The sequence below is a fragment of the Talpa occidentalis genome, unplaced genomic scaffold (genome assembly GCF_014898055.3).
Source record: "Talpa occidentalis isolate TD23 unplaced genomic scaffold, MPIMG_talOcc4v2.1, whole genome shotgun sequence".
Lineage (NCBI taxonomy): Eukaryota > Metazoa > Chordata > Mammalia > Eulipotyphla > Talpidae > Talpa > Talpa occidentalis.
In genome coordinates this window covers 17,027,691-17,042,426 of record NW_026555331.1, presented here as the reverse complement: position 1 = coordinate 17,042,426, position 14,736 = coordinate 17,027,691, and the positions used below count along the sequence as shown (strand labels likewise).

The 14,736-nt window shown below is 44.0% G+C and overlaps 1 protein-coding gene across 1 annotated transcript in view; it reads left to right on the top strand.

Moving 5' to 3' along the window:
* DEPTOR (DEP domain containing MTOR interacting protein) overlaps positions 1 to 14,736 on the top strand; it is a 125,614-nt gene that overhangs the window by 29,674 nt on the left and 81,204 nt on the right. The gene's annotated exons all lie outside the window — the stretch shown is intronic.

Sequence of the window (14,736 nt, the reverse complement as noted above, 5' to 3'; positions counted from 1 at the left end):
GAATTCAACCAGAGACAGAGTGGGGAGCAGAACAGGCAGACTGACTGAAATACACTGCTGAGGGGAGCAGCAGGCGAGACAGGAGAGGTCTGCTGTGCCATATGGGTCAGCATCCTGGCTTGGGGTTGGGGATCGAATTCATGCTGCAGTGGCTGGCCATAGCTTGATAGCACTGACTTTAACTCCTGCGCCACCAGGGAGGCCGTGTATTTAACATTTTTACCCAGGGAAACTCTAAGATCAGTCTCCCCAAAATGGGCCAGAATTTTCTTGGCTTTTAAGATTTTCATAGCAATAGCTTTTACATTAAGATTCTCCCTTCTTATAACAACCACACAGAAAACGGAGTCTGGAGGTAGAAATACCTGTACCTGAATGTCAAGACTGAAGAACCTGGTGGGGGAAGAGAACCTATTACTGCCTCTCATACCCATGGAAGAGAATGGAACCCCAGTATGGAAGAAACCTGTCCCAAGTCCCAAACTGGAAATCTTTGACAAACTTAACACATGCCATGAGCAAATAACACAGAAGACCTTCTCTGGGAGAAAAGGATCAACCAAAATTAAGGATGGAACCCTTAAATCTTAATGCAGTACCCAAAAGTTAGCTTTGCCAGTGTTTTCTCCTACCGATAAAATTTAAATAGGAATGTAATATCTCTTGGGCCTCCCTGGTGGTGCAAGGGTTTAAGATGCAACCTATGAAGCTGCCCGCAGCCACTGCAGCACAAGTTCAATCCCTAGCCAGAGAGATACCCACATGGCGCATCAGACCTCTCCTGATTCGCCTGTTGCTCCCCTCAGCAGTGTGTTTCAGTCTGCCTATTCTGTTCCCCACTCTGTTTCTGGTGAAGGCTCCCACCCCCTGCAATTCTGGTCTGTACCCCAATTCTTGTATGTATAAATAAATAAATCTTAAAAAAAAAAGAAATGTAATCTCTCTTACCTCTATTCCCATTAGATTTCTACAGAAAGAGAAAGATAGATCAGAGTCCAATGTGGTAAAACAACATGGGAAAATTCTTTACCATGCTGTTTAGACTTGCCAGAATACCTGGCTCTCTTCCTCTGCAACGGTCCCTGGAAACAGGCAGCCTCCAGCCTTTTGATGTCTGCCTGATTTGCCTCCCACCATTCTGGGTTCTTCTGAGGCTGGACAACAAACAAATTAACATCAGAAAGATTCGTAGGAGACCCATTTAAACAACATACATGGCTCTAAATTACTAAGGTAAATGGGACAAATTTTGGGGTTTGTATCCTGTAAGGAGGCTAGAGTATTAAGGACAGAGGAAGGATGATATCATATGACAAAACCTTGTCTCTAGATGTTTTCCCTCCTTTAAGATAAGTTTGTCTGATAAAAAGGTTCTTTCTGGATATGTCACAAAAGTGCAGGTAATCCTCAATCCCTAATTATAACCTTCACTCTTTAGGTAATAGTAATAGTTTCTTTCTGGACCTGGCACTATACACCAAGGTAACAGGTATTGGAAAATGCTTACTCTGGGCATTTTGACAAAAGGCTGTCTGATCCTTTTGGGGGACACCTATTCCACTGAAACACAAGGGTGGTCTGCAGACTCCTTCCTAATAAGAGAAAGGCAATGGCAAAAACACTCCAAAGAAGTCTCCTGGTTATGATCCACCTGGGTTGCAGGGAACCATCAAAAGCCCAAAACTAGAGATTTAACCTTTGTTTCCACACTGTGTTCAACCTTATTTCCACCTAGAAACTCAAACCTTTTTATTAACCGAGTATCATTTATCATTAGCCTTGTCCCAGACACTTTGGGAAATAAGAAAGAAAAATGAGATAATTCTTTCCTGATAGAATTCATAGTATGGTTGAAGAGCGTATGTATGCAAGTGAGAATAAAGAAATATCAAATAATATATGAGTAAATATGATCACCGCCTAAAATTATCATAGAGGAATCAGAGCGATTAGATCCTATCTGTTTGGAGATGAGTGGAGACATAGAAAGTTGAGTCAAGCTAGACTTTAGAGCGTGGATGTGGGGAAATCGGGAGCATATCCTGGGAGAGGGATAGCATACATTTAGGGACAGAAGCCAGAAAGATGATGCATTTGGTTAAAACAGAGGAAAAGAGGAAATAGTGGAAAAGAAAAATGTTATTGGAGAGATTCAGCATGGAGACCTTGACTGGGGTGTGTGTGTGTGTGTGTGTGTGTGTGTGTGTGCGCACACACATGTGTGCACTCTCATATGTGCAAGTTCAGTGATGTGGTCCTTGAACTACAGAAACATCTGCCCTTGGTAGTGCTTTCTCTATACCTCGAATCCAGTGGGGGCGCTGTAAAAGTATGTTGTCTGAGAAATCTTATACAAGCACCTTAACTGAAAGCAGCCTACACCATAGCCACAGATTTCCCTGATAGTGTTGGGAACTTTTGAAATATTTTTAAACCCCCAGAAACCTCACTTATTCTCATGTTAATAGACCCACACACCCAGAGCCTATCGCACGTTGGAAGTCTGGCAGCTTCTGTCCAGGGAGCTGAAAATAGAGGATTGTAACTCTAGCCAGTGTTTGTACATGCTTAGCGCAAGATTCACTTTGATATGTTCGTCCTTGTTTGGAAGCCCAAAGGAAATGAAATTTGCTGTTTTGTGCTTCCTGGCCTTGTGGTTTGTGGTAGATCTTTTCAGTACAAAATGTGCCTCAAACAGTTTGTTCTATTTTGATCTTGTCAGTGAGGATTTACCCTGGAGGCTCATCAGAGTGTCTATAAAAACAGAAGTTAGAATTGGAAAAGATAAATCTAGTCAGCTTCCTCATTTCCAGACTGGGAAACTGAGGTCCTAATTTGGTAAGAGACTGCACCTCCCTGCCTCCCAGACCTCATTACCTAGACAGAAACTGCTCTGCTATAGTTTTGAGGGTTCTGCCTCTTCCAGGACACCATGAGCATCTGGCTTGTGAAGGTGACTGCTAGGACAATTGTCAAGTCCTCTTTCTGAGTCCTGCTTCCTCTTTGGGTTTCCTTCCCAGATCCTGGGACTACTCTTTCCCCATTCTCTTGAATTCAAAACACCTTCCTACTTGAAACTTCCTCCTAGTCAAAATGGGAACATTAGCACTTGCTGCCTGACTGATTACATTTATTATGCGTGAGCTTGTCACTTGTTCCTCAGCCAAAGACCTGTCTATAAAACAAGATTGCTGTGCCCTTTTATTGAACTGGAATTGTCATGCATCTAAGCAAGGCTCAGTGACTATTTAAAGGAAGTCAAAGTGATCCCTAAAGATCACACCGTAAGTTTGACTCTGGAATGAATTCATGCATCAGTCTTTTTAGAGCTTCCGCTTGGTGTGGGCTGTAGGTTCTTGATTCCTAGGGAGGACATGCCAGTGCCTGGAAGCATGTCGGGTCCCGGAGACCCTGTCCCACTGCCAGGCCACAGCTCTGCTGGGACCAGAGCTCAGCTAATGAGCTCCTTTCCTTCCTGCCTCCATCATCACCTGCCCTTTTTTTTATTGTTGCTTTTCTCTCATCCCAGCCCACTGAACTCTCCCAGGTTTGCTCCCTAAGGAGCAACATCAGCCTCACCAATGCACGTGTTAGAGATGCAAATTCTGGGGTCCACCCATACCTGCTCTATTAGATACTTAGGAGGTGGGCCCCAGTTCTCTAGAGGATCTTAATGCAGGTTCTGTCTGAAGGACACTGCTCTCACCTTCTCCTATTTGACCCTCTCCTTTCGCCTTTGGTTCACCTGGCATGTATTTTTCATAATTCACAGAGGAGAAGGTGTACTGAACAATATTTTAGTTATTTCATGATTTTTTTTTTGTATGTAACTTTTCCACATATTTTTTCTTTGTCTAAAATTGGCCCTGACAGAGGAGCTAAATAATCACTTCTCCAAAGAAGACATACAGATGGCCAACAGGCACATGGAAAAATGTTCATCGTTTAATTTGCATTTCCAGGAAATGTAAATTAAAACTACCTTATACCTGAATAATGGCCCATTAAATAAAACAAGCAAACAGAAAGAACAAATGTTGGTACCGGTGTGGAAAAAAAGGAACCCTCATAGTTGTTGATGGAAAAGTATATTGGTCCAGCCCCTACAGACAAAAAGTATAGAGGTTTCTCAAAATACTAAAAATACTAGACCTACCATATGATCAAACAATCACTCTCTTGGGTTTTTACCTGAAGAGTAGGGAAAAGCTACTTTGAAAGATTGTTTACACTCATGTTCATTGTGGCTCTGTTTACAATAGCCAAGCTATGGGAACAACTTAAGTGCCCAACAGATGAATAGATAAAGATGTGCTTATATAGATACAATGGAATATGACTCAGCTATAAAAAGACATGAGCTTGCCATTTGCAATAACATGGATGCAACTAGAGTGGATTCTGCCAAGTGAAATAACTCAGAGAGAGACTACCAGATGATTTCACTCATTTGGAATATAAAGTAACAAAGGAAAGGAAAAGACAAAACTAAATCAACACAAGCCCTAGAAATCTAAATGCAGAATTGAGGAGGTGGGGAACCAAGGAGGAGCTTTTCAGTTCTTTGGTGGTGTGTATGGTGATGCACACCTGAAGAGTTGTGAACCTATTTCTCTAAATCACATACAGTGTTGCAAACCAGTGTTACCTCAAAATAAAGTTATGGAAAAATAAACAAATAAATAAAATTGACTCTGAGACTGTTGTCAGGGATGAAGTTTTCAGTTTCCAACATTAATTGTTGATCTAGAAGGCAGTGCCTTTCTTAAGAGTGAGTTAGGACTGGGAGTTACCAGTTCTGTCCGGCTGCCGCAGACAATTCAAACCCGCTTGCTCATCAGTGGGTCACTCCTGCTGGACTGACAACAGCCTGTTCCCACAGTGGACTTCAACAGATAGTCTTTTCAGAGCCCAGAGGCCAAAGTGGCAGTTCCAGTAAGAGAATGTGGGCAGGTCACCTAACTTCTAAGTCTCAGCTTTCCCATTGTGAACTGGTGATGTCAGGAAGGACTTGAACTAGGTGGCCCACTAGACAAGGTTCTTCCCAGTTGATACAATTCAGTGATTTTAGTTATCCGTTGGTTTGATACCATAGAAGGTTCTAGCAAAGCTGACAGTGAGCAAGACCTCTGTTTTCAGAGAACGACCAGCCCTCTCTCATACCTGCAGTTCCCTCTGCTTTTACCTGTCCCTGCTTCTATGTGACTCACTTTCTAAGGCCTTAACAAAGATAGTCTAGTCTCTTCAGCAGTTACCAGCCCCCCGCCAATTGTTGTTGATTCACTCCCAGAGACGTGAACAAATGTAGTGTGAATTCCTACCTCCATACTGGAAAACAGTGGGAGGCAACCGAGGACGGTATTTGTCCTAGAAAAGTAACTGAAATGCATACTTAGTGGCGTCTTGATGGTGCTTCTGACAAAATCTGACTTGAAATATATTACATAGTAATAATAACAATAGCAGTCAGAGGTGATATTTATTGCAAACTTACCATATGCTAAGTCTCTCATCCTCACAGTGTGAGATAGATTTTTTTATAATATTTAAAAATTCCCCATTTTACAGATGACAAAGGCAGGGCACTGAGACTTGTCCAAAGTTACACAGCCAGTAATGGATGGGACTTGTATTGAACCAGTGGGTCTGGCTCCCTGGCTCTATAACCAGTGAATGATGAGAATGAGGTCATCAGGAAGTTATTGTAATTCACTAATTCATGCCACTGAGATCCCCCTCTTACCTGGAACTATTCTTTCTCAGCCCTCACTGGAATATTCAGGTGGCAGCCTGATCCTGGAGTAGAAAGGCAGAGGAAGAGGTGCAGTGTTTATACCCCCATTTGAAAACCACCGTTCTGAGTGAAGAACAAAGCCCTGTGTTTTTGAAGGACAGAGTCAGGGTGCAGTGTCCTCCCATTATAGAGGGGCTGGCGGTCAGGGGCCTAGGGCTGGAGGCAGCTGCCAAGCAGCAAGAATCTGTCCAATCCCTCTTCAAGTCGGAAAGGAACCTTCACTCAGTAACCCCCTGTGTGCCTGTGAGTCACAGTCTTCAGCAGTTTACATGAACCATTCTGGATATTTCTTCACCTGGAGGATGGCAATTAGAGGTTTGATCCTCCTGGGTGTGGCATGTAAACAAACAATAGCCTGTTTGGAAAAGAAAATCTTGACATTCTCAGAAAGGTGCTCCGCAGGTGGGAAGAACACTTGCTTCTGACTCAGTGGCAGAATTGATCCCGACTGGAGGTGCTGATGGCACCCCCTTTGTTTCTCCACAGCATTAGAGGAGTCCAGGCAGAGAGACATTTCAGTAAAAATCTCAGGGCTAATGTGACGAGAAGCTGACTTAGAAGCTTTCCTGTGTGGCCCTATATTTACCTGTTATCTCAAGAATGAGAGGGATTTAAAAGGGCCTCCTGAACTTTTATGCACACATCATTAGACAGTGTTTGTTATGTGCCCCGCAGGAACTGATACTAACTCTTAGGGATGGTGAGACTCAGCAGGCCCATTTCCTGTCCCCGCCTCCAGGAGTGATATCGTAATCATACATTATGTGCTCCATGCAAACATTAACCAGGTAATGATTTCTTTTGTAGGCACTTCTCTGAGCCCCATTTGTACTTATATAGCCATATCTATGGGATGTATAAATTGCATAAATTCTCCTCTTGACCTTGTCACTTTCCCAAAGCGAAAATTTTTTCTGCTTTTTAACTTAGATGAGTACCAAATAGTCAGAGGACAGGTGCTCCTGCCGTTTAAAGTTTGATGGTATGGAAAGCTGTCTAATCATAGAAATCTGGGTTCAAGTCCTAGCTCTACTCTTTGTTAAAGAGATGAGTTATGCAGATCAGTTTAATTTTTCTGAGCTCACTTCCTTATCTGCCGTTTGGGTATGACAGTGCTGATTCAGAGATATTGTTAGACTGAGTTCTGCCAGTGTATGAATCTATAAGGTATTATTATTTTTATTTCTTCTAATACAACCTCATCATGATTCCAAAGATAGTACAAGAACTATGCTTCCTTCCTGGGTGTGTATACCATCTCTCTGTTCATGGCAGTAATGCGACACACAGCATTCTCGGAACTTTGCTGCCTTTCTACTGAGGACTTAGGGCCTAGATGGTCTTTGATTAGAGTTGATGGCTCTGACTTTGTTTCTGATTCACAAAATCATTGCTTATCACCCTGCCGTAAGGAGGGTTCATGGTGGAACATTTGGCGTTTCCATTACCACTGGTGATGGTGGTGACTATAGCTTTCCATGTGTGTGTGTGTGTTTGTGTGTGTGTGTGTGTGTGTGGTCTGAGGCCAATTCTTTCTGGCTTTCCAGAAACAAATGTGTTCTGTTTGCATCGACCAGTTCTATACTCTTTTTTTCCTATTATTGTCTGTATTTGTTATGTTGTTCTTATCAGGCTGAGAGAATTCAAATACCTTCTGGAAGTAAAACTACATGAGATGTATATTGTGATCTTATTTCACATAGAAATACACAGAGAGAGCCATACATGTGTTCCTAATAACAGGTTTTACAAAAATACATATACATAAGCAACTCTTGATATTGGGCTCCTTTGGAAAGGGGTGGGGGGACTGGGGAGCAAGGAAAATGTCGAACATGTTCCAAAGTAGATACAATAGTAGAACCAATTCCTCTACAATAGTAGAGTAGATACAATAGTAGAACCATGTCCTAGCCTGAACAATCAGTCTACCACCAAGCATCATTTACACATATAAAATTATTATCTACCATGAGCAAGAGTTATTTTGGTAACTAAAAATCTTAATTGTAAAATAAATCCTAACTTTAAGAGGATATGCGGTGTGTTAAGTTTCATGTGTTCCTGTCTTTTTTTTTCACCCTTTATCCTTTCATTTATTTTTAAAGATTTATTTATGAATACAATTTATTTATTATTTATGCATATTTATTTATGCTGGGGTACAGGCCAGAGATGGGGGGGGGTGAAGGGATTCACCAGAGACAGAGCGGGGAGCAGAACAGGCAGACTGACTGAAATACAGTGCTGAGGGGGGCAGCGGGTGAGACAGGAGAGGTCTGCTGTGCCATGAGGGTAGCTCCCTGGCCGGCCGGGGATTGAAGCAGATTGCCTCCTAGTCCAGTGCTTAACCCCTTGTGCGACCAGGGAGGCCCTCCCTTCATCCTTTTAGACTGAGGACATTTCAAAGATCAATGATTAAGAATGATTTTCTCAGAGTTCTCTGATCCATAAGGACAAATGTTGGCTATTGTTGAACATCTGGAAAGGACAATAGCTTTGGCATGAAGCACATCTAAGCCAGTGCCACAGCCCAAATCACCAGGCTCACCCATCAGCCTGGCTTGCCGTGTTTTTTAATTAAGCTGTTTACTTTGGCTGAGATTTATGATGCTGTTTTTCAGTGAGAAAATGTAGTTTCCGTCTCTCCTTTGTTCCCTGGATCCACAACCCACTGCAGTTCTTTGCAAGCTATTTTTTGAAAAACATTTTCTACATTTCTTATCAGATGGATGGTAATTTTGTAGAAATTATTAACACCCTGCACTCAGGGTGTTTGTTCTCCTGAGGCTGGGAGAGGAAATTGTCTGATGCAATTTTGGCAGCTGGTTAGCTAGGCAGGAATAGAACATTACCAAATCACCTTGACTAAAGCTTGTGAACCAAGCTGTCTGAGAAGAATGATGGGAAGATGGTTTTTGTATTTAAATTCCTTAGCCAGTGGGAAGGAAAATGCAACAGCAGTAAAGAGGGTTTGACTCCCAGGGGTTCAGGGTGGTTGGGACAAGGTGCGTCAGAAGACTGTTCTGCCCTTTGCCACTTGAAAACTGAGTGCATATTTTGCACAAATTGATTTTTCACATCAGGGAAGATCTGTCCCCTGTGCTTGATGCAATTGTTGCAAAAATAAATAAGGGCCTCCCTGGTGGTGCAGGGGTTAAGTCTCAGGACTGTCAAGCTATTGCCAGCCACTGGGACCTGAGTTCAATCCCTGGCCGGGAAGCTGACCCACATGAGGCAGCAGACCTCCCCTGTCTCTCCTGCTGCTCCCCTCAGCAGTGTATTTCAATAGATCCCCTTGTTCTGCTTCCCACCCTGTCTCTGGTGAATCCTCTCACCCCTCCCACCTCTGGCCTACACCCCAGCTCTTGTATGCATAAATAAATAAAAATAAATCTTTTAAAAAAATAAACAAGCAACTCTGCCTTGTATCCCACCTCATAAACCTGTAATACAGTGGGGTGGGTACTTTACTGGTGACTAAACTATTTTTTTAAAAGATTTATTTATTTATGCACACAGGTGCTGGGGTACAGGCCAGAGATGCAGGGGGTGAGAGGATTCACCAGAGACAGAGTGGGGAGCAGAACAGGCAGATCTACTGAAATATAATGCTGAGGGGAGCAGTGGGTGAGACAGGAGAGGTCTGCTGCACCATGTGGGTTGCTCCCTGCCTGGCCAGGGATCGAACTCTTGCTGCAGAGGCTGCGGATTGCTTCATAGTGCGGTGCTTAACCCCTTGCGCCACCAGGGAGACCCTGGTGACTAAACTATTGTGGGAGGACAGAGGACAGGAGGCTGCTGTCTGGCTCCAGCAGGCTGTGAAAATGTTCAGAGGAAGTGCCTTTCCAGCTGAAGAGGAAGTGGAGTCTTTCAGAGTGTTGAAAGCAGAAGGAGGGAGCATTCTAAGCAGAGGGGTCCCTGTCTGGAGTTGAAGCAGGAAGGGTGAAGGCTTGCTCAGGGGATGGGGAAGAATTCAGTGTGCATGTACCTGGGAGGTGAGAGTAAGTGAGGAAGCCCGGGAGCAAGCCTGGGTGGGTGGGTGGTCTCAGGAGGAGGAGCACTCTAGAACCTGCGTTGATGAGGTTCTTCTGGATCTAGGGAATAGAAACTTACGTGGCCACATGATGTTGTGGTTATTACTGAGGTGTGCTTAGCTTGGAAGAAGAACTGGAAAACTCTAAAGAACCAAGGTGCACCAGGATGTGTTGCCATCTCGCCTTCGGGTTTCAGGAGCTGTTTCTCCTGCCCTCTCAGCCTCTCTGTGCTGGTCTGTCAACCCCACCCCACCCCCATCCCATTACTCCCCCCACTCCTGGTTGGGGTCTTCTAGTCCTGAGGTGTTTTTACCGTTGGCTTAGGAATTCATGTAGCTAGTTTGGGCCATATGGAGGGTGTAAATGGGAGAACCCAATGAGAGCACCAGGATGAACCCTGGACCTGGGGCCCTACCTTTTTTTTTTTTTTAAATTAATTAATTAATTTATTTATACAAGCACTGGGCACAGTCAGAAGCGTGGTAGGGTGAGAGGATTCACTAGAGCCAGAGCAGGGAGCAGAACAGGCAGACTGACAAAACATACTGCTGAGGGGAGCAGTGGGCATGGGAGGAGAGGTCTGCGCGCCATGTGGGACCCTCGCTAGCGGCCAGGGATCGAACCGGTGCTGCAGAGGCTGCGGGCAGCTTCGCAGCCCAGCGCTCAACCGCTGCACCACCAGGGGAGACCCGGCCCTACCTTTTTGAACACATGCACACCTCACACTGCTTGGTTTTACACAGTGACGTCTGGGTTAGTCTCCACTTGAAGACAAGGTCTCATGGCACAAATAGAGAACTTTAGCTCTAGGTTGGATCTTGGAGGGACCCATTCTGCTTGGCTTAGCTAATTGCTGTCCCTTAGACTGGGCAGAATCTCATTTTCGCTCTTACTGAACTGCCTGGGCTGTGTTCTACACATAGGGTCAAAGTGTTGCACAGCAGCAAACTGACTGAGCTTTTTTTTAAGATTTTTTTATTTATGCATACAAGAGCTGGGGTATAGGCTACACTGCTGAGGGGAGCAGCAGGTGAGACAGGAGAGGTCTGCTGTGCCATGTGGGTCAGCTCCCTGGCCGGGGATGGAACTTTGCTGCAGTGACTGCAAATTGCTTCATAGTGCTGAGACTTAACCCCTTCGGCCACCAGGGAGGCCCAGACTGAGCTTTTGAATCCTGCCTGGGGTGGGTTAGGTGTGAAGACAGTTTTCAATCAAAAGACATGTTGAGGATGGTAAACGACATGACTGATCTGACCAGCCAAAATGCTGTGTTAAAGTGGCTGTTAGCCCCTAGCTCAACACTTTGTGACTTCTTTCCAGAGAATGCTATTCCTCAAGGGATTCACAAAATTTCCTCCTTTTTTTTCCCCAAAAAGACATTGAAATATTGCTTTCTATCCCCTTCTAGGAGACTTGCATGCTACTAGTATGATAAAAGTTGTGAAACTTGTATAGGGTAAGTCTAGTTCAAGTAAAAAAAAAAAGGCCTTTTTGTGTGTGTGTGTGTGTGTGTGTGTGTGTATGTGGGACCCTCGCCGGTGGCCGGGATTCGAACTGGCGCTGCACAGGCTGCAGGCAGCCTCGCAACCCAGCGCTCATGCGCTGCACCACCAGGGGAGGCCCAAAAAAAAATGCTTTTTTAAAGCACACACACACTGGGGATTAATACTTTGGAATTGACTACCATAGAAGTGGAAATGTAAATAGTTTAAAAAAATACTTAGATTCGGGCTGACAAGCTAGCGCCGGTTCGATTGCTCCCTGACTCCCACAGTCTCCTGCGCCCGCTGCTAGCAGAATTCTCTCACCCTCCCGCGCTCTGCCTGTACCCAGTGCTTGTATAAATAAATAAATAAATCTTAAAAAAAAAAAAAAAAATACTTAGATTCTATGACAATAGGTGTTTACTAAGTTGCGCTGTAGGAGCTCGGCTGTACAAGGAGAAGCCTCCCTACCTCTTTGAAAATGGTGTTATTTCTGTTAATGCTCTTGTGCCTTCATTTGTTCACTGAATATTTGGTTAAGTACCTACTAGGCAGGCAAAACACTTGGTTATGTTTTGCAGTGTGGACACTCTTATCTCTTTATTGGGATAATTCTTCTGGAATACCCACTTCAATGCTCATTTTTAGGGTTACCTATTTCTGATTATAAAAGAAAAAAGATAGTAGCATGATTATTGAATATATTTTACCTCTCATAATATGTCAAAAATAGCAAGTTCTCGGCTAGCTTTAGGATCCAAAGTTACTTCCTCTCCATCATTATTCTGCTCGGGGGATTTTTAAACATGGAAATGTACCAGGGCCCTAGTGGGATGGAAGGGTTGGCATTTAGCGCTTCTCCCTCCATTGCAGGTGGGTCCCGGTAGGAATCCACATGCTCAAGAATTAGCACCGAGCTCAGGGTTCATGAAAGGATAGTCACTGAAAGGCTCTGTTCTGTAGTATTTAAAGATAAACATTACCAAATAATTATTTTTTTTTTTTAAGTTGGAAAGGTTACAGGAGCTCAAACTCTTCCCTTGGCTCATAACATATTCCTCCTCCACCAAATTATATGGTAGCTTGTTCCACATTTCAATTTCTAAATGAATTGGTCTTCATTCTTCCTGGGTTCGTGACAGACATCATGTCTAAGAATTAATGTTTCACATCCTGCCGCTTCCAGCATGTTCAACAAATTACTCAGTGTCATTGTCACTGAATTAATTAGAGGGATTCATGGGATGACTTTCACTCATGTGAATGTGTTCTTTTTAATTAGGGTTCATTTATTTTGTATTAATAATTACATATCTACATGGTATCCTTTGTGGTTTTAACATTACCGACCTCAGGAAGTTGTTATGAGGATTGATGCCAACAAAGAAGTTAAAACTGCAATACTTGGGAAGGTCTCAACTGCTCTCTTTATTCTCGTGAGTGAGCTTGCTGACAGTGGGGCCAGGTAAGCAGGGGGGACCACATCCCTGTCTTTCCAGTGAGGACTCTGGCGATCAGATATTCAGTGGTCTGGAATTACTGCTGCTGTCAGGACGAGAGCCAGCTCTTCATATTCTGAGTCCTGTCTTCCCAACTGTCCTCATCATTGACATTTTAGGGACTGGTATTTCAACCTGTGGATGGGGCTGCAAGCCTTCAGACCAAGCCGTCAGCATGTGTGGAAATGTGTAGTACAGCACAGCGTGTAGTAGGAACTCAGTTAAGACTTCATTTCTTTCTATGCATTTACAGCTGTTAGACTTCTCAGTCTCTCCTCCTCTGTTTCCCCACTGAGCCACCCCAACTGAGCCCTTCATGGCAGACTCCTCAGGAGACTCCAGTTTCAAGCAGTTGGTGGTTATTTTAGGCAGATCAGCAGCCATAACAAAGTACCACAGACTGGCTGGTTTAAATAACAGAAATTGACTTTTTCACAGTCCTGGAGATGATTAAGGAGTTGGTGGGGTTGGTTTTTTCTGAGGCCTCGCCCCAGGGCTTGTAAATAACCTTCTTCTCCCTGTCTTTTCACACAGTCCCTTCTTACAAGAATGCTACTCATTTGAGTTAGCTTCCATCTTCATGATCTCAATTTAATTCACTTTTAAAGACCCGGTCTCCAAATACAGTCTTGAGTATGAGGAATATGGGGCTCCACATGTCGATCTTAGGGAACATAGTTCAGCCCCTAGCAGTGGTCTAGCAAGGAAGGGCATCTGAGCCTGGACGCTCCAGCCCAGTGTGTGCTCAGCACCTAATGGCAACCCAGACCCATTCAATGCCTTCAGTGCATTCTGCTCAAAAAGCACACCAGAGGGGGATAAGTTTGTGATTTAGGATGAGGAGGAAAGAGAATGAGACCTGTTATGTGCCAGGCAATATGGTGGTGCTGAATACACATTATACCCCCAAATCTCAACACCACCAAGGACTTGGTAGGCCTAATTCCTCCATTTACTGAGGAAGAAAGGGACATGAAGTCGCTTGCCCAGGTCACATCACTGTTGGGTGCTTTATGCCCATTTCTCACCAATATTAAGTTGATAAGGAGGTGGAGCCATGTTGGCAAAGTAGGGAGAAAGCAAACCTTGTGATCACCCAATTCAAGCCCTTCACCAAGAAGTAAAAAGTAAATGCAAGACTGATGATACAAATCCAAGGTTGGGAAGCAAGAGCAGCTTCTTCACATGTCTCTTCTCCACATGCCTCTTCCAAGTTTTGTCCCCCCGATCCTTTCTAGCTTCCCTATGACCCTCCCTTCCTTACGTGGGTCAGGGAACATGGAAACCCTCCTGTCTATGGAGATTACACAGTTACAGTAATAATGACTTCTCATGAAACTGATGTTAACATTAAGTGAGTTAGTCTTTGAAAAATGCTCACCAAAGGATTAATCATTGTTCGTATAAAAACAAGGCCTACAGAGGGCCCCCCTGGTGGCTCAAGGGGTTAAGACGCAACCTATGAAGCTGTCCACAGCCACTGCAGCACAAGTGCGATCCTTGGCCAGGGAGCTACCCACATGGCACAGCAGACCTCTCCTGACTCTCCCGCTGCTGCCCTCAGCAGTGCATTTCAGTCCATCTGCCTGTTCTGTTCCCCACTCTGTCACAACTCTGGCCTGTACCCAAGTTCTTGTATGTATAAATAAATAAATCTTTAAAAAAAAAGAAAAAAGAAAAACAAGGCCTACAGAGCCAAGTGTCTCTCTGTATTTTCCAAAACTGTGTGTCTCTAATGGGCAGGTAGTAGAACCTCACTCGTATTTATTATGTGAATAAATGAATGTAAATATGGTGGACCCTGGGCTACCTGTGATGAGGAGAAACTACCCTGTTGCAGCAGATTTCTTGTTTTTTTGGTTGGTTGGTTGAAGCCCTAATCCTGATGGAGAAATAGAAGAGGGGGGAGTGAGCCAGTGCAA